The sequence below is a fragment of the Ranitomeya variabilis genome, chromosome 3 (genome assembly GCF_051348905.1).
Source record: "Ranitomeya variabilis isolate aRanVar5 chromosome 3, aRanVar5.hap1, whole genome shotgun sequence".
NCBI classification, from domain to species: domain Eukaryota; kingdom Metazoa; phylum Chordata; class Amphibia; order Anura; family Dendrobatidae; genus Ranitomeya; species Ranitomeya variabilis.
The window spans coordinates 43,430,466-43,457,956 of NC_135234.1; the positions used below are offsets into that span (position 1 = coordinate 43,430,466).

General features: G+C 42.8%; 1 protein-coding gene, 1 long non-coding RNA gene and 1 pseudogene across 6 annotated transcripts in view; 1 reads left to right on the forward strand and 2 right to left on the reverse strand.

Annotated features, from left to right (window-relative positions):
• JAM2 (junctional adhesion molecule 2) overlaps positions 1 to 27,491 on the reverse strand; it is a 112,730-nt gene that overhangs the window by 50,977 nt on the left and 34,262 nt on the right. The gene's annotated exons all lie outside the window — the stretch shown is intronic.
• Positions 11,265 to 27,491, forward strand: part of LOC143815119 (uncharacterized) — a 48,264-nt gene continuing 32,037 nt past the window's right edge. The window contains exon 1 of one of the 4 annotated variants that reach the window (XR_013223679.1): positions 11,265 to 11,391. This is a non-coding gene — a long non-coding RNA (uncharacterized LOC143815119). Of the gene's footprint in view, positions 11,392 to 11,491; positions 11,556 to 19,886; positions 20,431 to 27,491 lie in introns of those variants that run through there. The other 3 variants (XR_013223678.1, XR_013223680.1, XR_013223681.1) reach the window with 3 other exon arrangements.
• LOC143815118 (protein LBH pseudogene) lies at positions 12,806 to 13,589 on the reverse strand (annotated as a pseudogene).

A 27,491-nucleotide genomic window follows, 5' to 3' on the forward strand; every position in this document is an offset into this window, starting at 1 on the left:
ACTGCTCCCCTGCCTCAGTAAAGGATGTAGATATAGATAGTGCTGCTCCTGTCTCTTGAGTAAATGATGTAGGCGTAGATAGTGCTGCTCTCCTGTCTCTTGTGTAAAGGATGTAGGTATAGATAGTACTGCTCCCCTGCCTCAGTAAATGATGTAGGCATAGATAGTGCTGCTCCCCTGTCTCTAAGTAAAGGATGTAGATATAGATAGTGCTGCTCCCCTGTCTCTAAGTAAAGGATGTACATATAGATAGTGCTGCTCCTGTCTCTTGAGTAAATGATGTAGGTATAGATAGTACTGCTCCCCTGCCTCAGTAAATGATGTAGGTATAGATAGTGCTGCTCTCCTGTCTCTTGAGTAAATGATGTAGATATAGATAGTGCTGCTCTCCTGTCTCTAAGTAAAGGATGTAGGCATAGATAGTGCTGCTCCTGTCTCTTGAGTAAATTATGTAGACATAGATAGTACTGTGTTCCAGTAGTCTCTGTCAGGGAGGGCTATCAACAAATATAATTTCTAATAGAATTATGGGGTAAATTGCTTTTCGTTTCTTCTTTTTCATGTTTCCAAGTTCACATGCTAGAACATTTGTCTGCTGTCCATGCTCTAATGGAGCGATTTGTGTTAGTTCAGTAGCCGGAAACATAGCCCCAGGCCACAACAAATCTGGTACTCAATGACCCCACACTATGAGGGGACACTGCTAACTAATGCTGGGGCTGTTATTTAACCCTCTGCACAGTCAGAGAGGGTCGTAAAATCCGCCAGAAGTTTAATTAGGATGTTCAAGCAATTATCCTACAGGGATTAGGCCGGCATGCAGGACTTTGAGTTTTGGCTCTGAATCTCTGTGGTAAAATTTGCAGAGATGTAGATAATTGATTTAAGAGGGACACCAAATAAAATGTTCATGCTTCATAAGCCTCCAAGCAAGCATGTGATCAGATTAACTAGACTCGTCTCTCACAAAATCCGCCGTGTAAACTAGCCATGCATCATCACTTTGGGAACTTTCTTAACATACGAGTTCTTCCTTTTGAAGTATAGCTGTGAGTTAAATAAATGGTAAAATACAAACATGGACGTCATGTAATAAGAAATGATGAAACCAATCTCCATGACTGATTACTGTAGAGGCCTATAGCACAATATAGATAGTTGTGGTAACCGATGAAACGTTACTAAATGATGTATATATATAGCAGGGGTGGCCGGCTAGCTCCATACTTGGCGCTCGGATTTGGGGCTTCTACCAGCAAAAAACAATGGACAAGTTTAGTTTGTATCTACGTCATACTTGGCAACTCTGCCAGTAGGTTTAGGTGGCTCCTAGAAGAAGAAGAGACCTCCCTAACTCCTGGACAAGTTGGCAAGTTTCACAGGCGCCACTGAAACCTCCAATAAAGCAGAGCTTCTGGAAAGTTTCTATCCCCCTTAGAGGGTGTAAAAGAGGGATGCCACAACACAAAAAGTGGGTGGTGTGTTGTCTCACGGAGTGTCTAGATCTGAGAGCCTCAGGCAGATGATTCATTAATACTGATTATCCTCCTCCGATATCTGTTCCTGAATCTTAAGGTACCGCAACACTCAGCGACGCTGCGGCGATATAGACATCGAGCCGACCTAAACTAGATCGCTGCAGCGTCGCTGTTTAGGTCGCTGTAGAGAGGTCAAACACAGCAACTCCAGAACGATGCAGGAGCGATCCAGTGACGTAACGGCGACTCACTTCTCGTTCTCGCTGGTTGTTAGCTCCATGTCAAACAGCCGGAGTGTACCGACTGACTAGAAGGAGACGCTGCGACGCCCCCTATGCTCGTTGCTGGCGTCGTTGCGTTTGATGTCAAACATGACGATACACGCCGACCTGGCGACAAAATAAAGTTCTGGACTTCTAGCTCCGACCAGCGATGGCACAGCGGGATCCAGATCGCTGCTGCGTGTCAAACACAACGAGATCGCTATCCAGGACGCTGCAACGTCACGGATTGTTGTCGTTCTCTTTGCAAAGTTGCTGAGTGTGACGGTACCTTTAGTCTTTCAGTCAGAGTGCACATTGTCCAGCTTCTCCATGTGAGGGTCTCCGCTGCCTTGTCCACTACAATCCCACACATGTCCTAGTCCTGATGCCCCAACATACCTAGGATTGAGATTCCTGGCAAAAGAAGAGGTTCCAATCCAAGAAGGAAGTTCTCTAATCCCATCCATTATTTTTTTTTGGACACAAACCTAAATACATCTGTGTTTTCAGAGGCGAGAAAAATGACCCAGGCACATAAGGAGCCCCTGGATTGTGCCAGTAGTAATACCTCCAAGAAGACATGTTGCCACACTTGTGCTACACAGCACTGCAGCCATTTCTCAAGCCACATAGTCCCAAAATTAATATGCTGACCATGAGGTTCTATTAGCCCATTCTGTACCTTGTACAGTAATGTACGCACTTCCTTAGGATGGGAACAAATCACATCTGTGTCCCTGCCCAGAACGCAGTCTGGGGCTTGCATCTGAATACCCGAAATTTGTGATATTGATGTACCCCCAAAAGAGCCATTGATGTCAATGAGTCTATAAAGATGGACACAGTCAGGAGGGGAGGTCAAATGATGTCCAAAGTTTAATATTTCAGACTACACTGACGTCAATGGCTCTGTCGGGGGTTACGCATGAATCCAGATTTTCAGGGATTTATGCAAAAGTCCCAGAGACAAAGTCATCATTAAGTGCACAGCCAGCTCCATGATTCTGTAATTTATTTTCATGGTGGAGAACATCTCACCATGACTAAAATAAGACATACTTCTATTCCAAATGCAGATACAATATATTAGACCATGGGGGCAATAACGAGTATGACAGACATGGCAGCTGCTATGGAGTCTGGCTGAACCTGGGGCCATCTCTTCCCACAGGTAATAGTTAGTGATCACTGGGAATACTGAGGAAGTGGAATACAGATTGGTGACCAAAACAAAGGAGAACGAAGAATGGAGGAAAGGCAACAGGGTTGTCAGTGAGTGCGGTCATGGTGGAGCCAGGCCCCCTTGACTGCATGACTATGGAGCCCCATTATAACTTGCTATGCCCCTAAATTCAACGTCACTGAACTAAATGTACCCATATATTGGAGCCATTAGGTAGAACTGTTTGTCATTTCTATTGTTTTTTAATGGAAATTTCTCATCTATTTTTGCATTCTCGTGAATTTTCTGGGATCCAAGGGGTAACGTTTCTCCTTGCGGAGAGTGACATACCAAACATGCCGAGGTGAGGAGACTTTTAAGCCGCAATTCTCCTCTGTGAAAATATGCAAATTGTCTCTTCAGAGAGGAAAAGCACTAGAACTCTAGTGCCGCATATAAGAAGTAGCAATCTTAAAGTCAAGATCGACTCTCCAACAAGAATTGTCTTTCATCTCTATACAGAAGCTTCACCTACAGATTTCCCTCCATGACCCTCTCCGTGAATCGCAGATCAATTACACTGTGACCGCGTTACTCATTTACACGTAAACACAAAGGCGCCGGAGCAGATGTTCCAATAGCTGGCAGTGGGTCCGGATAGTGGAAGACTAATCTGCGGAGAACCGACCTGCAAGCACGAGCGAGGGACGTGTTATTCCAGTGTCCTCCCAGAATAAATCCTGTCTGCGCCAGTCCAATGTTCTCATTTTTTCAGGAGCACAGTAAATAAATGCGTACAGTGCGTGTGAGAGGACGGGACACAGACGGGGAGCATATATCAAGAAGAATCCTTCCATATATAGGAACAGAAGCAGGTTCCACCACGAAGACTATGTCCCTTTACATACAGATACCACAAACTGTGATAGATTTAGCAGAGCAGAGGTTTGCATTTCATACAACTAACGGAGATCTGCAATATGGTTTTATATAAAAGTGCAGGTAAAAATTCTGCATTATCTGAAGGTACACAGTAAAGCCCAAAACAGCTAAAAGGGTTGACACATGAAAAAAGAGACACAGGTGATATACAAGGACCTGTCACTTGGCCTTGGCATAAATATGTCTTTTTTTTAACTTGGTGTAAATGTCGTTGTTCTCCTGAATCCGGCGATATTTTTCTTTTCTTCCTGTACCTCTCCATTCCCGAGATATGGCCTCTTTTCCCCTGTATATAAATTTAGTCTTTTCAACCAACTGGGCATGGTCCTCAAAAACACACCCACAAATTGCTAGGGACCACGCCCACTTGGAAAAAATGACTACATGTATATACAAGTAAAAAGGGGGCCATATCTCAGGAACAGAGAGGCGTAGAAACACAAGAAAAACAACGCCGGGAATCAGGAGAACAGCCGCATTACACCAGGTGAAAAAAATATTACATATCTATACCAACTGACAGGTGCTCTTTAAATGACAAATACAGCCCTACTATTCTGTACCTCAACTCTGTGCTATGAACCTTCTGTGTAGTTACTTTGCAGCTGACAAATCAAGAAGTGATGTCATTTCCTAAATTAACCATCTTCTCCTGTTGTGAACTTACAGGGGAGATCTTATTTTCTAACATTTTTCCCAGATGACCTTACCCTAGTTATAAGTCTCCCTACACCAACCTGGAAGTTTTGACAAGGAGAAATAGTTACTATAGACTTCTTATTGTGGAAAGTAAACGCTGCTGTTATAATTGCCTATGCACAATACAGAAACATATGGTAATTGCAAATTAACCAAATTTCATATATCACATGGCTAAGTGATCAGCTCCACAGTCGGTCATGAATGGAGGTCGCTCGTTTTGTGGTGTGTTATTGTATCATAACTCGGGGCCATCCCATGATCGAGGCCAACACGGTAAATATGGCTGATCATAGACTTAGTACAGCAGTATAGTTGGCTCCCTCGCTCTCCAATTAAGACTATCCAGTTGACCAGAGTTGAGCACATTTTGAAGGACCATCGGCCATACTGGTGCTATGATGGTGAGCATGGCAATCTTCCTACTACCTGTCGGCATTCTGGGTGCCTCTTCTGATTATTAGGTTCCCTCAATTTTATGGCTACACCATGACGGACGTTGAGGGACCTACCGATTAGAAGAGGAGATTGCCATCAGGTAATTAAAACACAGCAGTGACCTGTTCCTGGTGCCAATTAGTCCTGGCAGTAGTGTGAACCAAAGTCATGTGAATCGTTTTGTCCAGAGAGATTTCGTTTGAGGACCAACAACAGCAAGTGATGCATATTATTTTCTAAAACTAGGGCCAGGTGGCATCTCCAACTACACTGGCCCAAGACGCATCCTTGGACTTCGAGGAATGCATCAAGATGCTGTGACCGGCTCATCACAACTATGTGGTATGTGGAGAAGGCCAGGAATGCCAGCCACAGAAGGCATCCCAACAATCCGGTCATCTGAAATATGGATTCACTATGAAATATTAGGAGTAAAAAGAAAAATCTGACTGAAGTGTGAGTCCCGGCAGATTATGGTTAGGGTCAGTGTATGTAGGAGCTTCTGCTACAGACTAGGACATTCCTAGTTTTACCTCCCCTTCGGCTTCCTCGGGAGAGGAATGTAACAGCTGGTCCCGGACATATTTGATGTGACACTTTTTTGTTTTGCGTTTAAAATTAGGACCCCTGTGTTATCACTTAGTGCGGAGTACACAGCAATCAGACCTAAATAGCCCTGCATGGTATGAAAACAATGAGGGGCATTAAAAAAGTCACTTTCCTTGGAGCTTAGGATCTCGAGATTTATAATAGAATGACTGTATCGTATCAATAATTTCTAAAGCTCTCGTGAAGTATATGCATATGGGGCCCCATAATTTTTGGCATATTCTTTGACTAGCAGACATCTCTCCGGATTCCACCATGCTAGACTCCTCTTCAGGTGACTTAGCTCACCAAGAACCAAACAATCGGCAGTCTGAAATTGACTGTCATCCAAGCCCCGATTTCGGCAGGTTTAGTCAACGATAATCTAATATTTATGGGGCCCTTTACTCCTCCTGTGAAGCTCAGTCACAGGCTGGGCATCATAGGAGACCTGAGAAGTCAATATATAATGTAATCCTGTCTAACAGCTATCAAACACAGGTTCAACTCAGTAAGGAGGACTAAAAATATAGTAAATGAAATACAATTCTAGGGAAGCACAGGTTTAAGGACTGTTAAAAAAATATAGAAATGGACCCTTGTATGTGGTAAGGTAATTTAATTCCATCTAGATCAGTGTTTCCCAACCTCCAGTCCTCATGGCCCCCAACAGGTCATGTTTTCAGGATTTCCTTAGCATTGTACAGGTGATGGAAGTATCATCGAGGCATCAGGAGTTCTCTCACCTGTCTAACACTGGGAATCCTGAAAACACGAACTGTTGAGAGTCGTGAAGACTGGAGGTTGGGAATCACTGATCTAGATGAATGCCACTGCACAGAGTATGGCGCTGTGGTGTTCAGCGCCATGAACAGCAGATCGGTGAGGTGCTGGTTGTCGGTCCCCCGCCAATCTTATTGAGATAACATTTCCTAAGAATGAGTCATCAATATCATAGTAATGGACAACCCCTTCAACGAATTTAGGCATTACGTGCCTTTTTGGTAGACTGGTCTTAAAGTCGCCATCCAGTTTAGATTAATGTGGGTCAAATCTAATGACTTCCGGGAAAATGGCCAACCAGCTAATCTGTATGGATGTGGCTTTTCTCAATGTCTTTGCCCAATGGCATATATGGTGGAAAAATAAATTAAAGTTGTTGTACTATTTGGATAATACCTACCCCTATGCTCTGTTGGATGAATCTCCCCTCGGTCTCGTGTTTCAGTGCCTGGATGTACGAATCTGGTGGAATCTGAAGACATCCTGCTGGGAGCACTTTGCCGCTGCAGGATCCCATTAGTTTAATAGCACGAGGATGATGACTTCGTTGACCCCTGCGGCAGCTTCATTCTCAGGAGGGCTGTATAAATCAAACAACTCTTGAATACATTTCTAGATCTCCGCTCTACAATCATATTGTGTTGATGGATTAGTACAGACTCCTCGATGAACCTAGCCGGTGGCCTCCAAATAGGCGTTTGGGTCACACGACGTTTATTCCTCAAGGCAAAAATCATGACCGGTTTTTGGAACACTTTGATCCTCGTAATTAAATCAGTTCAAGCGCAAAAGAACATAATGAAATGATGACGGTAATGATGTTATATGGATAAAGCTCTGCCGAATATTAGGAGAAAAGAACACCTAAAACCACCAGACATCGTAATGTTAAAGGGAACGTGGCAACCATTTGATGCCTCCGAACCATAGGCAGATCCTGACCGTCTGCTTCTTTATGGAAAGCGAGGTCTTACTCTGAAACACCATAGCATTAAAGCGAAAAATAACAGCTGGACACGGGGAAAGTTCAGGAACGAGGAGTCCACTTTGTTGTCCTAACGTCTCCTCTCTCGGCTCAGCCCAGTGGATTCCTCTCCCCATAATTTTGTAACCCTTTGACAACATCAGCCATGCATGCACGATGGATGTGTGCACTGCATATAAGGAGCAGGCTCAGGTGCTGAGCAGCAAAAAAGCAGGAGAAAAACTATATCACCTGTATCAACTGTGTAACTATATAAGCACATAAGTAATGGAGTACTACGCAGAATTTTTGTATTATTATTTTCACAATGGATGTAAAACCTAACATGCAGGTAGTTTGTAAAAGAGGCAAGTATCAGCCTGTTTTAGCCGCTGCTGGCTCAGAGCAGACCACTCCGGCTGGCGATTCAGCTGCTCCATAACAACACAGCAGCTCTTCCTCCTCTGCTCTGTCATTGGGGTGTGACTGCCGCCATCATTCTGATTGAAAGCAGGCTCCCCGCAGTTAGGCAGCAGGGAGGCGGCTGTCACTCAGCATGACATTGTTAGTCATGCTCCATTAATAGAGCAGAGCGGAAGAGAAGCAGCTGCTCTGTTGAAGTAACATCAGCGGAAGCCACTGAATCGACGGCAGGAGCGGTCTGTGACTTGTGAAGATCGGCACTGGGCACAAGAGGCAAGTAGTTGGCAACTACCGGCCCGTTATTCCTTAGGCCCATGGTAAAAAAGGGGTTATCCAGGACTATTTAATTTTATGTCCTAAAACTAATACAGGCAGCCGATAATCAACCCAGGAAAATAGTCCAATATGGTCCTGAGCTTAAAAACAACCAAAAGCAGAGCGATAGCTGTGATCTAGTCAGATGTTAGAGATGGCATTGACTACTGTAATGTCCGGCACATGGGGTAAGCGGCATAGCTTATCAGAAGAACTATACTACATTTCTAATTTGAGGTGTTTGCTAATATTACACCTACTACATATTGGGACAGGATCTTGGAGATGGAGATACTCCTTTAACTTTATATCTTGGATCTTATTGAGGATATTTGGCCTAAATAACAGCTGACATCTCTAAGTTATTTTTCTATATTTTCCTATTGATTTCTAGATAAAAATCCTCGGAGACAAAGTTCCCTAGAAGGTCATGAAATGATTACACGATAATGACGGCTATTTTACTATCTCCAAATATATAACACAGGACATCACATCTTCACTTTCACACTGGAGTCGTAACAGCGAGACAAAACATAGACGGCCTGAAACGTGTTCCAAGCTTCTCCATGTCAGTTCCAAGTGGATTTTTTCCACAGCAAGACATTATACAATGTACAGAATACACCAGACCATGCCTGTACGTGGTGCACAACTGCAGATAAAAGGAATGTTAAAAGGAGTCTTACAGCACAAAATGACTGTTCAAACCAAGCACAGGCATTTGGTGCACCATAGACGTGGCCGTGCAGGTCAGTGCTCCGTCCCACTTTCCATCTAGGTCTCCCTCTTTATTGATAGCTCTGACATTACAGGAATCAGAGAATTAATCGATGGGGGGAAAAAAGTAAGTGGGAAGATGCACTGAACGCTTGGCCACACCAAGGATGCGGTAAGTGCCTGTGCTTCGTTTGAACAGTCATTTTGTGCGGACGCTCTGAATGTACGTGCGATTGTTGACTTTCGAAAAGTCATCTATAGCTTAAAGGGGTATTCCCATCTCCAAGATCCTATCCCAATATGTAGTAGGTGTATTAATAATAATAATAATAATAATAATAATAATAGTATTATTACTACACCTAATAGCACCAATTAGAAATGAGGTATAGTTTTTCTGATTCGCTAGGTGTTTTTCCTCATGTGCAGGACATTAGGTATCCATGGTTATGACAACTAGCTGACTGTCACTATATTAGTGGCCATAACCATGGATACTCAAGGTCCTGCAATGTCTGCACATGAGAAAAGAGACATAAACAATCAGACAAACTATACTACATTTCTGACGGGACGTATTTGCTAAAATTGTTGTTATTTTTATTACACTTACTTTGTATTGGGATAAGATCTTGGTGATGGGAATACCTCTCTAACTGTGTAAAAAGGTCCTCTGCTAGTAAAGGAGAAAAAAAACGATATTGACAGCAGGGAACAGACCGGGCAATGGCTTGCTTGGCTTGGACTTTACCAGATGAGTTGACACTTGCAACAATAAGTACTGAATCAACTTATTAATAGGCCCAGCGTCTCCTAGTAGTGACTATACCCAATGACGGTGTGTCCTTAGAGTAAGAATAATGTTCTCATATGAAAGTGGATCCGTCACTGGATTTCATAATACAATCTGCACACGTTATTAAACAGATATTTTAGACTTGATGGAGCTGGTGTTTCTACTCTGAAAATCCATGTAAAAATGGCTGTATAGTCCTTTTTGTAAGTTTTTCAGCCTGATACTAAAATGAGCATTTCGATACACCAACTGGTAATTTGAGGCTCCACAGTGTCCCTCTTCCCTGCTGTGTTCGAGATCTCTCGCTGCTCAGTACAAGCTGCAGCAGTCAGTCATGCTGGATGGATAGAGACTGAATTCACTCGGACTCATCAGCTTGCTTACTTTTAAGCTGGACTTGTAAACATGTTCATTTTAGTATCAGGATTATGTCGCCATTCTAACAGGGATTTGTAAAAGTAAGTATATCAGCCTCATCAGGTCTAGGAGATGAGCTTAATAATGTATACAGATTGTATTGTAAAATCTGTTTTTCACAGATCTGCTTTATACGCATGCCAGAAGAGATCGGGGAGATCCATAACCCATTATCCCCACGAGGCTGCAGCTCCTCAGCAAACAGGAGATACTCATGTTAAAAATTAACTTTAAAAGAGTCTAGTGATAAGAAAAGAGTAACACCGCTCACTCAGCAAAAATGTAAAATCGCTTGATGCACGTTAATGCAATTTATATGAAATCAGTCACTTTTAGTAGTGTTTGCCAAGTTCATTAAATATACAATTTACAGGCCTCATTGTGATCTTTATGCTCCGCTATAAAATACTGACAAATTACTGTAAGTAAAAAAATGAAAAAAAAAAATAGATTGTTAAATTCCAGCAAGTAGGTAAAAAAAGCTGTAGGAGACAAGTCAGACGTCTGAAAAGGCTCCAAGAACTCAGCAAGTCTCCAATTCTTAGGGTTTTCTATCTCTAGCAGTGCCATCACACTGGTGAGCTTTATGGATACCTTTGCACAGATATTTTTATTGCTCCTTTGTTTCCTAAATGCGAAACTAAACAAAATAAAAATCTTAATAGTCTTCATTCAACATTTTGCACAATTTTGCTGTTACAGAGGTGTCTATAAATACAATATCTAACTAGCGATTTGCAAAAAATAAAAAATAAATGAGAGTCAGTTGTACAGAGATCGTAAGTGTAGATCGTCTCAGGGAAGGCAGAGAAATAGGCAGAAACCAAGGAGAAAAGCATGTGAAGATTAAATAAATGCAGGATAGAAGCTCTCCCAATATAGGAAAAGGAAAAAAAGCAGTACCCTTAATAAACACAGACCTCACATTCAGCCTACACTACCGGGTGGGACACTGCCAGAAAAATCTAAAACTTGGATTAGGCTGCAAACCGAATATCAGGGGATCGGAAAATGAATGATAAAACGAAGACTGCAGATGGAAACAGTACAATTTTATTAAAGGGGATCTCTGGGACTTTAAAAAAAAACAAAACATGTTAATCCTAACAGAGGCAACTACCTGTCTGTAGTACCCAGCGCCGGTCATTGTCCGCTCCTGCCAGAGATTCAGCTGCTCCTTGTCAACAGTGGCAGTTTGACTTCCTGTTCACAGGGGGTGGGGACTACTGGTGTCATGCTGATTGACAGCCGGCTTCCCCCAATTAGGCAGCAGAGAGACAACTGTCAATCAGCATGACACCAGTAGTCCCGCCCTGTCAACAGGAAGAGAAACTGCGCTCTGTTGACAGGGAGTAGCTGAATCTCTGGCAGGAGCGGACAATGACCAGCGCCGGGTACAACAGGTAGGTACTCAATTCAACAGATAGGAAAGGCTTGAAGACTACTGGTGTCATGCTGATTGACAGCCGGCTTCCCCCAATTAGGCAGCAGAGAGATAACTGTCAATCAGTATGACACCAGTAGTCCCGCCCGGTCAACAGGAAGAGAAACTGCGCTCTGTTGACAGGTAGGTACTCAATTCAACAGATAGGAAAGGCTTGAAGACCATCTGAATATCTGGTGAAGTCAAGGGCAATGATGGGTCTCAAAAAGGCATTGGGAAAGTGAAATTTACTGAAAGATTGAGGTTTATTTTTAGAGCGGTCACCATCCAGACTCATCTCAAGAAATCAATAGTCTCAAGGGCACAAATAAGTAAATCCACACCTTACTAACACATGGATCATCAGGACATTATTTTTTATATTATTTTTTTTTTTATTTGCCCATTTTCCATTTGGGATAGACCTTTAATGCATCTTTTCAGAAGTTGGAGCCTCACAAACCCAATAAACTTTTGGCAAAGTGTTCTCAACTATTGCATTTCTTCATAACCGGCAACCGCAATCAGTGATGGACCAGGTCAAGATGGTCTACCATGCCCAAGATATTAATTCCAATGACTTGTGAGGACTTCTGAGAGCATAGGACAACGCAGTAAAGCATACGATGTCCACTTCATCCACAAAGGAAGCACAATGTTTGTTTTTTTTCATACCAGAGAACTCTACATACTTGTCTACAATGTTGACTTTGTTGCCGAACCGTACAAAGTTTTACTGTAAGGGTACCTTTACACAGTGCAATTTTGATCGCTACGACGGCACGATTCGTGACGTTGCAGCGTCGTATGATTATCGCTCCAGCGTCGTAGACTGCGGTCACACGTTGCAATACACAGCGCTGGAGCGATAATTTCATGACGTATTTGCGATGTAGAAGCCGTTGGTTACTGTGCGCACATCGTATACAACCTGTGTCAAACGATGCAATCATGCCGCCACAGCGGGACACTAGACGACGAAAGAAAGTTTCAAACGATCTGCTACGACGTACGATTCTCAGCGGGGATCCGGATCGCAGTAGCGTGTCAGACACAACGATATCGTAAATGCATCGCTGGAACGTCACAAATTGTGCCGTCGTAGCGATCAAAATTGCACTGTGTAAAGGTACCCTAAGCCAAGGAACACAACATCTCAGTACAGAACAAATACATGACACTATTGCTTCCCTGTACACAATTGAACACTGGAATTAATACTACAGAGACAGATTCAACTTTTTGATCCAATTATAAATAGTTACAACACATCGACGACATTTATAAAGTTGTCGAGAGTGACGCCAAGATGTACAACAGTTCACAAGATGACTGCTTGGCATGAATAATAATGACAACAGTTACCAGATTTGGTTCAACTAAGACTCCAGTTGGTGGACAGCTTGACGTAACATTCACACGGAGAAGTGATGAGTTGACTTTTTTGCTGACAAGGCGTTTTATTAATGGTCGTTGAGTCTGTGCCTCTGTCCAAAGAATTCCTTCTTGCGTTAATCTAAGATTACATCACTTGCATCTAGCCTTAGAAAAACCTCAGATTGTATTCTAATGATTGAAATAAAAAAAAAAAAAGCAAACACTTCTTCCAAGACTTCGGGGCTTTTAAATCACAACGAAGGCCAGATTATTCCACCGATAAAAAAAAAAAAAAAAAAAAACTAGACTCGTCACATGTGCATCTTGGAATTTGTCATTGTTCGCAAAATCCTTCCTAACTGATTCATAGCTTGCCCGTTGTTGGGCAACTTTTCATCCAAAACGACAAGGGTTGTCACATGTTTACTGTTCCTTGTCGTCTTTTTGTGTATCGCAGTTTGATTCCTTTTCTTCTTCCACCAGGAATTCTTCTGGAGGCCATCTGAGTTCTCCACTCTCCACATCTCCCTCTGTGGGCTCCACCACAAAGGAGGGAAGCCGATCCTTCAACTTGCAGCATCGTTCAAAGTCTGAAGGGTCTGGGAATATCTGATAAGAATCTTTGCGATTTCGTCCATGGGTTGAGTGTTCATTATAACCTCAGTCATTTCAGCTGATCTCAAGTAATCAGTGCAAGGAATAGGGTAAAATACAGACATGAAGTCCCGAGAAGCTGGGGGGAAAGTCCTGGCTTAAAGAAGTCACACAAAAGGGGTCCGAGTGCAGTCAGGGGATCTGCAAACAAAGGGGGAAAGACCTGCCTCCCTGGCGATATCACAGGTATGAGGGACCAAATTCAAAAGTGATTATTTCTGCAGTGCAACGAACAATAACTAAAAGAGCCACCTTGTCTGAATGCAGCATTAGTGCTGCACAAGGTGGCTCTTTTAGTTACAAACGCCGGGGGGTGACAGGTTCCCTTTAACTATAGTGAGCAACATGTAAAAATATTTTTTTCCCCCCATCTCAAAAAAAAGTGTCCGTAGGCCAAAGCAGCTGAACTACATATGTTCATAATATAAATTTCTGCCACCTATTATGTTGAAAGAGCATTAAAAAAAAAAACAAAAAAAACAACCTGAAGTTTGCTGCACCTCTGGTGCAAGAAATTTCACTAATAACTTTATACGATTTTTTATGCTTTTCATTACTATATTACTTAATGAGGACCATATTGAACTGGACACAAAATGTAACAGAGCATAATAGAACGCTTTTTTTTCTAATTATTATTATTTTACCTCTCTGCTGGATAATAGAAATCAAAGTATTTGACAACTAAACAGTTAATGTTTTGTTTGTTTTTTTTTTAATCTAAGTGGGCATTACCAAAGAGACTTCACTGGGGAGGAGAGGGGTGTTTTTTCCCCCTCTTTCTGCTGCTGCCCAAACATAAGCAGGCAGTAAACACAATGGGGAAAGAAGAACATGTCCTCACAATGGTGCTGACAGTCCGCTTCCTACCTGCAGAGTGATGTCACTTGCTGGAGCACAGCACACCAGAGTGGGACTAAATAACACTTCCAGCTCTGGTCTCTGGCAGTCAGTGGGGGGGGGGGGCAGTGCTGCACAGTTGGGTCTCATTACAAGCACTTCTAGTAGCTCAGCCAATCATTTCCAGGCATCCACATACAGGGGAAAAAAGACCACACCCCATTATAGCTTAGAGCAGTTAGAACATAATGACAGTCTACTCTCTTCACTGCAGAGTGATTACATGTGAAAAAGCACAGCAGACCTGAGAGTGATTAACAGCTTACATCTGCAGCAGTCAATGTGGGGGTCGGACAAGCAGTACACTTGCTTTGGCAATGCTAATGTGTGTTTAGTTGTGCCAGTAAGGCTCAATTGAATTTTAAAGGAGCGCTAATAGAAATATTTGCAATGAGACACTCACTCACTGTAGACGAGAGCTGAAAGCTGTCAGTTAATCACACTCAGGTCTGCTGTGCTCCAGCACCTCATCACTCTGCAGTGAGAAGAAGAACAGACTGTCATTATGTTTCACACTGAGCCAGGTCTAAGCTATTGTGGGGCAAAAAAAAAAAAAAAAAACGCAAAAAACAATTACCGCAAGGATGATGCCACTCCGAGGAAGGTGCTCACGAAATGATGTATGGCGCCATTCCGGAGTGTCCACTTTCAATCTCAACATGGGTATGTAATTTGTACTTTTTCTGTCACGCTGCTGCAATGCAGGTAGGTGCAGGCTCCACTAGATGGCAGTAGAGTGGAAGCAGGATTGCATCTATACAGAGCTGGCCTGCAGTGCAGCTATTCCAGGTGGCAGCAGAAAGTCAAACAAGCCGAGTCAAATCCTAGACTGTAGCGCAGTACCAAAGGAATAAGCAAACTCACGGTCAGAAACAAGCCAGGGAGTCAGTAACGGTGAGGAGCGGATAAGCCAAAAGGCAAAAGACAGAAACAGGTCAGGATACAAGCCAAGTCAAAACCAGGGAGTCAGCACACTAATGGGAAACACGGAGTCAAGATGGGAATAGGGGAAAACAGAGACGGGTTCAGACAGCAACACAGCAGGACAAATCAGGGCAATCAGACAGAGGCTGAGAAAGGTTAACTCTAGACATGACCAGACTGGGAAAAGGGGAAAACAGGACTCAAAACCCGGTCTGGATCATAACATTTTCCACATTGTTTCTACATGATTTCTTATAGTTTGCTTGATAGGGTTTCTACCATAGGGCATTCATATTTACATGTCCCATTCACGCATGTTGCTCCACTCCAATATATGTCTACATCCTTTCTATACTGGGACTACAGGCAGCTATTTTTATAAACACTCACATGTATGCATTATCAGCCTTATCAATTGCATTCTATATACATGTCTTTTTGTGCCCCATGTCGTTCCTCCAGCTTTGCCACCATCTATTATGTGCCCATTTTTAACTTTCACACGACATGCTCATCTAGTGATCAGAGACCCCCAGCGTCGTAGGACCAAGGCAACCCCTACAGCAATCGATCCCATATGGACTCCACGGCCCAAAAATGATCAGCCTGTTATTCCGGATTTCATCGGCAGCTCAATAATCCAATTTGACTTCACAGGACTCACTGAAATTGACTTCTTCAAATTATTTTTCAGTGAGGAAATAATAAATGCAGTAAATGAAGCAGAAACGATATTTTGGCGCATTGTGCTGCATATGGGCATAGTCCAGGACTTCGTCAATACTGGAGAACTGATATACTCTACAGCACACCGGTATTCCGTATGGCCATGACAAAGATACGATTTGAAGCGATCCAAAAATGTTAGTGATCATGCGCAGTGCCCTCTCAGAGACGATCCTAACTTTGATCACTTATATAAAATTTCGGCCAGTAGTTGACCACTTCAGCAGAAAATTTGCTGAGGTGTACAACCACCATAGGGACATCTCTATAGATGAATCTCTGGTTCATTTCAAAAGGGAGGCTAAAATTTCGCCAATACCTGCCCAGTAAGAGGTTCAGGTATGGTATTAAACTGCACAAGCTGTGCTAGAGTACCTCAGGGTACACCCACAGATTTAGGGTCTGAGAAGGTAAGGACACCCGGATTGATCCCCCTGAATGCCACCGGTCATGGGGGTGAGTGGGGAAATTATGTGGGAATTGCTGCACCCACTGCTGGGTAAGGGTTATCACCTCTACATTGATAACTTTTACACCGGCATCCCGCTCTTCAAGACCCTCTGTCAGAGCTACAGTTACATGTGGCACCGTGCAAAAAAAAAATAATAAGACAGGTTTCCCTAAGCCGCTAATTGAATGAGAAAGGGCGACAGCACAGACGCAATGCAGCAATAAAATGTTGGTGGTCGGGTATAAAGACGAGGGATGTCCTTATTTTGACCACCATACACCGGGACAACAGCTCCTTGTAACTGTCCGAGGTACCACAAGTCCCAAAGCCAGAGTGTATCCTTGTTTCTAATAAGCACATGGGGGGGGGGGGGTGTAGATCTCTCCGATCAGGTCCGCAAACCATACAGTGCCATGAGAAAAGCTAAAGTATGGTACAAAATAAGTTGGCCATGCACATGATACAGATGGCAAAGTACAATGCTTTTGTGATGTTCCGATCTGCAGGCAATACAGGGACCTTCCTTCAGTTTCAATAGTCATCAAGACCGTAATGTTTGGCATAGGGTCTCTTGTGGGGGATGGTCACTGTTCAGGCACATCAGGGGCTCTCCAAACGCGACATTGGGTGCGCAGACCATTCCATTAAAGTCTACGCTTTCACATGTCACTCCTTCCCTTCCGAGCCCTGCTCTGTGCCCAAACTGTAGCTTTCCCCCCCACATATGCGCTTGTCAGCGTACTTAGGAGAAATTGCAAATAAATTGTGGGCTCCATTTTCTCCAGTTACCCTTGTGAATATAAAAAAATTTGGAACTAAATTCCTTGAGGGGTCCAGTTTCCAAAATGGGGTCACTTGTGGTGGATTTCCACTTTTTAGGCACATCAGGTGCTCTCCAAACGCGACATGGTGTCTGGCGGGATCCTAGAGCAATTTTGCATTCAAAAAGTCAAGTGGTGCTCCTTCCCTTCTGAGCCCTGCTGTGCGCCCAAACAGTAGCTTTCCCCCACATATGAGGTATTGGCATACTCAGGAGAAATTGCGCAACAAATTTTGGGGTCCAATTTCTCCTCTTACCATTGTAAAAATAAAAAATTGGGGGCTAAAGTAACATTATAGTGAAAAAAAAAAAAAAGTAAAAAGGTTCATCTTTTTTCCTTCAACATTGCATTAATTCCTGTGAAGCACCTGAAAGATTAATAAACTTCTTGAATATGGTTTTGAGGACTTTGAGGGGTACAGTTTTTTAGAATGGTGTCACTTTCGGTTATTTCTGTCATATGGACCCCTCAAAGTCACTGCAAATGCGATGTGGTCATTAAAAAAAAAATGGTTTTGTAAATTTTGTTAGAAAAATGATAAATTGCTTTTAACCCTTATAACTTCCTAACCCCAAAAATGATGTTTGAAACAATGCACTGATGTAAAGTAGACATGTGGGAAATGTTATTCATTAACCATTTGTGTGACATGACTTTTTGGTTTAAGGGCATAATAATGAGTATAAGCTTTATTATTTTATCGGGGGTCGAAAATTTAGTTTAAGAAGGGGCTGTCCTAGTAGTGGACAACCATTTAAAAGCCTACTGCTGCATTGCAACACTGAGCCTCTGATCTCATCATTCGCATTATGTCGGATTTCCTCTGGTTACGTCACACTCTAAAAACGTACCGAGGGGTTAAATTTGGAATCCAGTTTATAAGCTCCAACATCTGTGTACTGTGCTGCCAAATATGTTGGCGCTATATAAATTAATATATAAATCATTAAGTGACTCATCCCTTTAAAACTTGATCAATTCTGGACACTAGAGGAACCAAACATGTAATAAATAATTAATGCAGAAGATGCAGAAAACAGATGAGATTATACATTGTATTAACGGGGTTAAACGCCGAGGTGGAATTTCCATTACCGGGTTTCATGAATCAAGCAGAGCGATTTGTGCCACGTGTTTGGGATATACGGTGAATTAAGGCTCACATGTCAAACAGCTCTAAGTTTGTTATGACAGGGGAAGTATAAGTGTTTACTCTGCGAGTGTCTCTATGCATCGCGACCACGGATTCTGCAGTGCGCTCCCAGAAGAGGCAATAACAATGACGAGTGGGCAGCCTGTGAAATCCGATCATCTCCTCTTTACCAGCAGGATCGGGTTTTATTTCATTTTCTGACATTGACGACTACTGTGTATAGGATTGGGCCAATAATGGTGCAAACATTATAGTGCTCTCCATATACCTTGAATGCGAGGCCTCATCACAACGAAGTTCAGTCCAAAAATCTAATGTTTTATCATTGTAACTTAGGAGAAGATGCTCTTATGCATAACTTCATGAACACCCTGGAAATTACCGTAGTAATTAATATTAAAAGACTTGTTGGGAGCCTAAAGTGAAGGCCTATACTGGGGATGAACCTACGTGTGATCAGTGTGGACCCAATGTTCTCAGCAGAACTAAAATAGCAACTGAAAACTACAAAGTGAGTGTCAGTATAAAATGAAGCATTGTTTAATTCAGGTTGGTTTTTTTTTTAAATGTTGGTAGTTTTCCCCCCAACTTTCCATAGCACTAGAAAATAAAAAAATAAAAATTCAGAAATCCTGATGTGACAGATATGTGACAGATCCGGAACTGTCACCCAGGTTTCAAGGGGGAAAGCTTAAAGCCCCGGACCGACCTCTGAACCTAGGAGTAGGGGACATGGCTAAAGGTACCTTCACACGAAACGACTTTGTAATGATATCGTTAGCGATCCGTGACGTTGCAGCGTCCTCGCTAGCGATATCGTTTCGTTTGACACGCAGCAGCGATCAGGATCCTGCTGTGATGTCGCTGGTCGCTGAATAAAGTCCAGAACTTTATTTGGTCGTCCGATCGCCGTGTATCGTTGTGTTTGAAAGCAAAAGCAACGATACCAGCGATGTTTTACACTGGTAACCAGGGTAAACATCGGGTTACCAAGCGCAGGGCCGCGCTTAGTAACCCGATGTTTACCCTGGTTACCAGCGTAAAAGTAAAAAAAACAAACAGTACATGCTCACCTGCGCGTCCCCCAGCGTCTGCTTCCTGACACTTACTGAGCGCCGGCCCTAAAGTGAAAGTGAAAGCACAGCGGTGACGTCACCGCTATGCTGTTAGGGCCGGAGCTCAGTCAGTGTCAGGAAGCAGACGCCGGGGGACGCGCAGGTGAGCATGTAATGTTTGTTTATTTTACTTTTACGCTGGTAACCAGGGTAAACATCGGGTTACTAAGCGCGGCCCTGCGCTTAGCAACCCGATGTTTACCCTGGTTACCCGGGGACCTCGGCATCGTTGGTCGCTGGAGAGCGGTCTGTGTGACAGCTCCCCAGCGATCAAACAGCGACGCTGCAGCGATCGGCATCGTTGTCGCTATCGCTGCAGCGTCGCTTCGTGTGAAGGTACCTTAAGATAAAAGGGCCACAGCACGCAGCAAATCAGTTAGTTGCCGTGGGAACGTGCATCGCGGAGGGCAGCGTCAGGGCTTCTGCGGGGGGTCAACTGCCAGAGCGGGCAAAAACTAGCAGAGGCTAAAAGCTGTTAACACAGACTGCCGACTACAACGTACCTGGTCCCCGCTGACCATGACTGACAGGACGCCCAGTCAGGACATAAGCCTGCGCACGTACTAATGGGAGAATTGGGACACCCGCTGTGAGGGGTTTCCCTTTGTACCTGAATCGAGTTGCTCGTGGTCCCTGTACGCTGACAGGGGGAAACACTGTGCTCTGTCCGGCTTATCGTTTCCTGACACATCGATCACCGACCGGACCACAAAGAATCACCGTCGGCGCCAGGAGCCAAGACGTCATCTTTTCAAGGACTACACTGGACCACGAGGAATCACCGCCACGACGCCATCTTTTCCAGGACCATACTGGACCCCTTATGCGCCACTGCTTTTTAGCCAACATCCACATCCTGAACTACCTGCATTCTGAAGTCGTCAGACTGATAAGTTTGGTATCCTTGAACTTCCTACCCTATGCTTCACACCCGCTTCCCCTGTTTTACGTCCCCTGTGTTCCTTTATCCTGTTTTATCTGTTTTCTCCATGCGAGGAGTATACCAGTTAAATTAAACCCCTCGTTAACGCTTGCTCTGCCTCCGACCAGTTACTGCATCTTCCTACCTGCTCACTTCATCACCTATTGTGAATGGTGGATCCTGTGTTATCTGCTGTATATAGAGGTGTTATCAGTCATTGTACAGGAGGAGGAGGTGAGCTGTGACATCACCTATTGTGAATGGTGGATCCTGTATTATCTACTGTATATAGAGGTGTTGTCAGTCACTGTACAGGAGGAGGAGGTGAGCTGTGACATCACCTATTGTGAATGGTGGATCCTGTGTTATCTACTATATATAGAGGTGTTGTCAGTCATTGTACATGAGGAGGACGTGAGCTGTGACATCACCTATTGTGGATGGTGGATCCTGTGTTATCTACTGTATATAGAGGTGTTGTCAGTCACTGTACAGGAGGAGGAGGTGAGCTGTGACATCACCTATTGTGGATGGTGGATCCTGTGTTATCTACTGTATATAGAGGTGTTATCAGTCATTGTACAGGAGGAGGAGGTGAGCTGTGACATCACCTATTGTGGATGGTGGATCCTGTGTTATCTACTGTATATAGAGGTGTTGTCAGTCACTGTACAGGAGGAGGAGGTGAGCTGTGACATCACCTATTGTGAATGGTGGATCCTGTGTTATCTACTGTATATAGAGGTGTTATCAGTCATTGTACAGGAGGAGGAGGTGAGCTGTGACATCACCTATTGTGAATGGTGGATCCTGTGTTATCTACTGTATATAGAGGTGTTATCAGTCATTGTACAGGAGGAGGAGGTGAGCTGTGACATCACCTATTGTGAATGGTGGATCCTGTGTTATCTACTGTATATAGAGGTGTTATCAGTCATTGTACAGGAGGAGGAGGTGAGCTGTGACATCACCTATTGTGAATGGTGGATCCTGTGTTATCTACTGTATATAGAGGTGTTATCAGTCATTGTACAGGAGGAGGAGGTGAGCTGTGACATCACCTATTGTGGATTGTGGATCCTGTGTTATCTACAGTATATAGAGGTGTTATCAAAATTCTCACTATAATCACAGAAAGTATTACAATTACTGAGAAGTCACCTATAATAGAAAAAAGTGCCAGTCCAGTTATTTATTGTTATTCTGATTATAATTACTTATAATATTACTCCTAGTAAAATTGCAAAGAAAAACATTGCAAAAATGTGATAAAAAATACATGTATCATAAAACCTGATATAAATAATACGTAATCTCCTGATGACACATTCCTATTAAGGTTTGAAAAAAAAAAAAAAAGTAAAAAGCAGTTGTGACTTTATAAGTCAGGAAAAGGCAAATCACCAGTGGCCATTTTATTTTTTCCACATCACAGCCAGCATTGGCACGGCTCTACAATGTGAGGATTTTACCACATCTTAGCTTCCTGGACCCCTACTGCAGTGATCGGTGAGGAGTGGTCTTGAGTTAGTTGCACCTGATTTTCCAAGCTTTGAATGATTTTAGGCATTAAAGGGTAATCATATGCTAATTACAAAGTAGGATCACCAGTGATCAGCTACGATTTGTAACGAAACCTGGTAACAAGGATTATATTTTCCTGCAGCGCCACCACAGGCAGAGTGGAGTATTACAGAGATACCATTTAAATCAATGAATTATGTACTGCAGGACAGGATAGGTCCTCCAAAGATACCCTGGATAGGAGATGAGGATTTTGAACAGAAATTTATTTTGAATGGGGTTTTCTAACCCGGGCAACATTTTTGTGAAACTTAGAGCAAAGAAATTGTTGCTCCCTGATTCCAAGAAACTGGAGGGTTCGGCAGTCCTTTTGCTTTGACATACAGGTATCGGTGGCCTTTCCTCCATGGATATGTTCAGTTTTGGTCAGTGCATTCAATTTGAGAAAGACCAGTGGAACTTGGGGGCAGATATTTCAGCAGCACCTGTTATCTTAGGGCCCCCAAAGTTTCCAATACTACAGATGACAGGTCATAGTTAGAGGGCCCGTTTACAGATCTTTTTTGGGACTAGTGCCCAGGAGCATCATGCTACACCTGTAGCTATGTCTCATGTCTGATCTATTCTTGTACTTATTGTTAGTGACTGCCAGTGTTTCAGCTTTGTTTTTGGATTTCAACCAGGATACAATAAAAAAAAAAACGATAAAATAAAATGTTTGAGAGCGAGCCAGCACATGACTCACTTACAGTCCACGTTATTCCCGGTTTGGTCAGGGAGCAGGATTACCGCCGAGATAGAAAAGCCGAGGGCGACACTTCAGATCCAGGATTGTTCCATTAGGTTTAGTTTTCTCAGTAGACAAAGCCTGGCTTGTAGATTCACCATCATCATCATCATCATCTCCAAAACCCTATCTATCTGAGTACAATTAAAACCTGCTCAAAGCCCCAATGCCCATAATTCAAATTAATATTTTAGTTTGAGCCAATAAACAGGATTCTTCTGTCTTACGGTTAGTTCTCGTATATAAAAGTTCTTTATATTACAATTGCAATCAAAATTATTCTACTCCCAAATACAAATTAGGTTTATTAGCAAAAAAAAAAAAGTTACAAACTTTCTGCTGATTGCAATAAAGCAATGAACCGAAGAATAATGTAACATACGGTCGCCACAAAATGCAACTTTTACCGATCACTGAGCTCTCCAAATTATTCATCCTTTCATGACAAGAGTCGTTAGTAGAGATGGAAGAACAGTTTTGGAGGACTCTCCACCGGCCGGGACTATATTTTGTGACTTGCGGTATTATCGGCTCCTCTTGAATAACCAGTGCGCACATGACGTTGCGTCAGCCCGACCAGTCATGGACCGGAGTCCTGCGAATCAATTCTCCCATCTCTTGTTTTTAGTACTTTGTAAAGTCTCTTTGGCTGTTACGACCTGTTACAGATACATAGACATGAGATTCTCCCGAGTAGGGAGGAGCGGACCCGTGGAAAGTGTACCGTACCACGGTTCGTTACACTACTGAGCGTGTTACAGTACAGTAAGGCTAGGTGTACTGTGTGGCGGAAAAATTCATTTGGTTTTTCAACTCCTCTATGTTAAAAGTGATGAAATCTTCAATCAGAATGCGTATGCTGTAGGTTTTAAAATCCACAGCATACTCATTTCTGCAGGAAAACTTTTACAGCTGCTGTAATACTCCGTGGATTTTAGCTGAGTAATTCCATTGGTAAAATCTTCAGACCGTGAATATTTTTGCCTTTAAGGACACACGAGGATATTTTAATGGGGGGAAAAAAATGTTGGAGAATAACAAAAACGTCCATCGTACAAATATTTGCTGACATTACAATACACTTTAAGTTGCTGATGTTAAAGGGGTTGCGTGGTCACTGTGTAAGACTGGGCGGCCACGTGACCGTAAGTAAGCTAGTCACAGCCTTCTGTCCACGGTCCGACTAGACGTGCTCAGCCTTACTCAATTCACCAAGTATATGCAAATCGTATTCTTGAGGTTGTGTGACCGCCTGGTCTCGGCCGTGACACCCGAGAATCCTGACACTGTAGAGTGAGCGTTGAGATATAAAGTGACTGCAGACTTTCACTGTAAGACTGGGTAACCCCTTTAAACTAAATTTCATTCACACCTACAATTTTTGGAACCCACTGGTAGAAATTTATAAAGTTGGGTCTCTAAAATAGTATCTGCCACTGTTCAGTTGCAGTGGTCATATGTTGACTGATAGCATACAGACCTAAAGCACCACCGGAGAATTACTGCTTTATGGCCGGGGGAGAGAATGGGTGAGAAGAGCATAGGAGGAGGCTAGAGTTCATTTAATTTTTCACATTTGCAATTATTTTTACGTTTTACAAGTTGGATAACTCCTTTAAATCATTATTTATTACATTCCCTTCTTTAATCTAGTTGCAGCCATAACCTGCTTCTCCTGGAACGGAGCCGCTCCCTGTGGTTCTCCTGTTGTGAACTCTCTCGGGTAGAACTTTCTAGTCCAAGCACTTTATAAAATGAATATTATCATTCAAGTATTCTACAACATCACGGAAAGCCTAGAAAATGTTGTTTTAGGAGTGACCGCATGAATAACACAGCAGGCCGAGCCGATCATTGTCAGGGCTAAATTTGTGCAAGTTGGCATTTTAATTGTAGAATTTGTAGACAAAGGAGAAAAAAAAAAAAGTTTTGTCAGACCAGTCATCCTTTGGACAGTCATTTTTTTTTTTTAAAGTGCTATGGCTTTTTGTTTATTTAGCACAATTACATTTTTTCCATCTAGGGAAAAGGAGTGGTTGGAAATGATCTGTGGGGAGGCTCAAAATTCATTGACAATTGTGTAACCCGGAAGAGGACCTGATTTTGTATCCCGAAAGAGGACCCAATTTTGTATCCCGCAAGAGGACCCGATTTTGTAACCAGGAAAAGGACCCAATTTTGTATCCCTGAAGAGGACCCAATTTTGTATCCCAGAAGAGGTCCCAATTTTGTATCCCGGAAGAGGACCCAATTTTGTATCGGGGAAGAGGACCCAATTTTGTATCGGGGAAGAGGACCCAATTTTGTATCCCAGAAGAGGTCCCAATTTTGTAACCGGGAAGAGGACCCAATTTTGTATCCCAGAAGAGGTCCCAATTTTGTATCTCAGAAGAGGTCCCAATTTTGTATCCCGGAAGAGGTCCCAATTTTGTATCCCGGAAGAGGTCCCAATTTTGTATCCCGGAAGAGGTCCCAATTTTGTATCCCGGAAGAGGTCCCAATTTTGTATCCCGGAAGAGGTCCCAATTTTGTATCCCGGAAGAGGTCCCAATTTTGTATCGGGGAAGAGGACCCAATTTTGTATCCCAGAAGAGGTCCCAATTTTGTAACCGGGAAGAGGACCCAATTTTGTTTTCCTGAAGAGGACCCAATTTTGTATCCCTGAAGAGGTCCCAATTTTGTAACCCGGAAGAGGACCCAATTTTGTATCCCGGAAGAGGTCCCAATTTTGTATCCCGGAAGAGGTCCCAATTTTGTATCCCGGAAGAGGTCCCAATTTTGTATCCCGGAAGAGGTCCCAATTTTGTATCCCGGAAGAGGTCCCAATTTTGTATCCCGGAAGAGGACCCAATTTTGTATCGGGGAAGAGGTTCCAATATTGTAACCCAGAAGAGGTCCCAATTTTGTATCCCAGAAGAGGTCCCAATTTTGTATCCCGGAAGAGGACCCAATTTTGTATCCCGGAAGAGGACCCAATTTTGTATCCCTGAAGAGGTCCCAATTTTGTAACCCAGAAGAGGTTCCAATATTGTAACCCAGAAGAGGTCCCAATTTTGTAACCCAGAAGAGGTCCCAATTTTGCATCCCAGAAGAGGTCCCAATTTTGTATCCCGAAGAGGACCCAATTTTGTATCCCAGAAGAGGTCCCAATTTTGTAACCAAGAAGAGGACCCAATTTTGTATCGGGGAAGAGGACCCAATTTTGTATCCCGGAAGAGGTCCCAATTTTGTATCCCGGAAGAGGACCCAATTTTGTATCCCAGAAGAGGTCCCAATTTTGTAACCGGGAAGAGGACCCAATTTTGTATCCCTGAAGAGGTCCCAATTTTGTAACCCAGAAGGGGAACACCATCTAAATCAGTGAGGTGCATTACTTTGTCAAGTGCTGAGAAGCCAGAGTTATTGTTCCACTTACCCAGAAACGCACCTTTATTGCAGCTCTCACCATATAGCCAGGAGTTTGTTCTTCTGTACAGGCATCAGGTTAGAATACATTATGGTAATGACATTATAAACAAGCTAAAAATACTCGCCACCTCTCCAATGTCATTGTAATCTGCATATTTAGCTTTTATTACACTTCGAAAACAAGGATGACACACAGATCTAGAGTCCTTAACAAGGCAGCAATCACCATCATAAAAACAGTGTTTTTCATAACGATGTGTAAATGTCTACAACATACGAAAAATGAAACTTAATAAAAATAATGGAATCTGAATATTCGGCATTTGTGAAACCAACACAGAAAATGAAGATTTTAAAGAAGAAATATTCATTCCTACAAGAACATTTATCAGAATAAGAAATTGTTGTGACCTGTAGTGCCAAAAGAACAAAAAATTATTTGGAAACCTTCAACTCCATCTCTGAGAATAAGGCGACCAAGTCAACATGTACGAAACCTTCAACTCCATCTCTGAGAATAAGGCGACCAAGTCAACATGTACGAAACCTTCAACTCCATCTCTGAGAATAAGGCGACCAAGTCAACATGTAGGATCAAATATGCATCAGAAGCTCAAGTCAGGATCCTCCATCACAGAATCCATCACAACTGATGGAGAAAAAAAATAACACAAAACTTATGTATCCCATTTTAAGCCAATAGGGTCCATCAGGAAAAATTAATAGGCAACTGAGTATTTTGACCATATCATCATTTTTATGCAGATTTCCCAACTCCATGCTCTATAAACTTGAATGCTTATTGGATGACACAAATCAGTATTGTTTGTATTGATGTGTATTTGTGTAAGGAAGGCGGTGAGGTCTATACAACATCCTTTATCGGGTGTGAAACGTTAGACAGCTTGTTTTCCTCATGCAAAATGGCCCAAAAAAGAAAAGTCAAAGATTGTTACAAGTCTTACAGAGGGATGCAGCGCTCATGAAATTGATAAGCTATTGGGACATGATGACAAAACCAGCAAAAGTTTTGTTGAAAATAGTCAACAGGCTCATAAAACTTGTTGAGAAAAAGAAAAATGACACATTTTGACTGTCAAAGATGTGGGAAGAATCGAATATGAAGCAACCAGGAAGCCATTATCCTCCAGTGCTGTCATATTCCAGAAATACAACCTCCCAGGAGGCCACAAGTACAAGGTGTTTAGTGCTCAGAGACACAGGCAAGGTGAGGAAGCCGAGACCCAACACTACTGAACAATATATGGAAGGGGAAAAGTCAAGACTAGGCCAAGAAGTATCTGAAGAAAGATTTTTT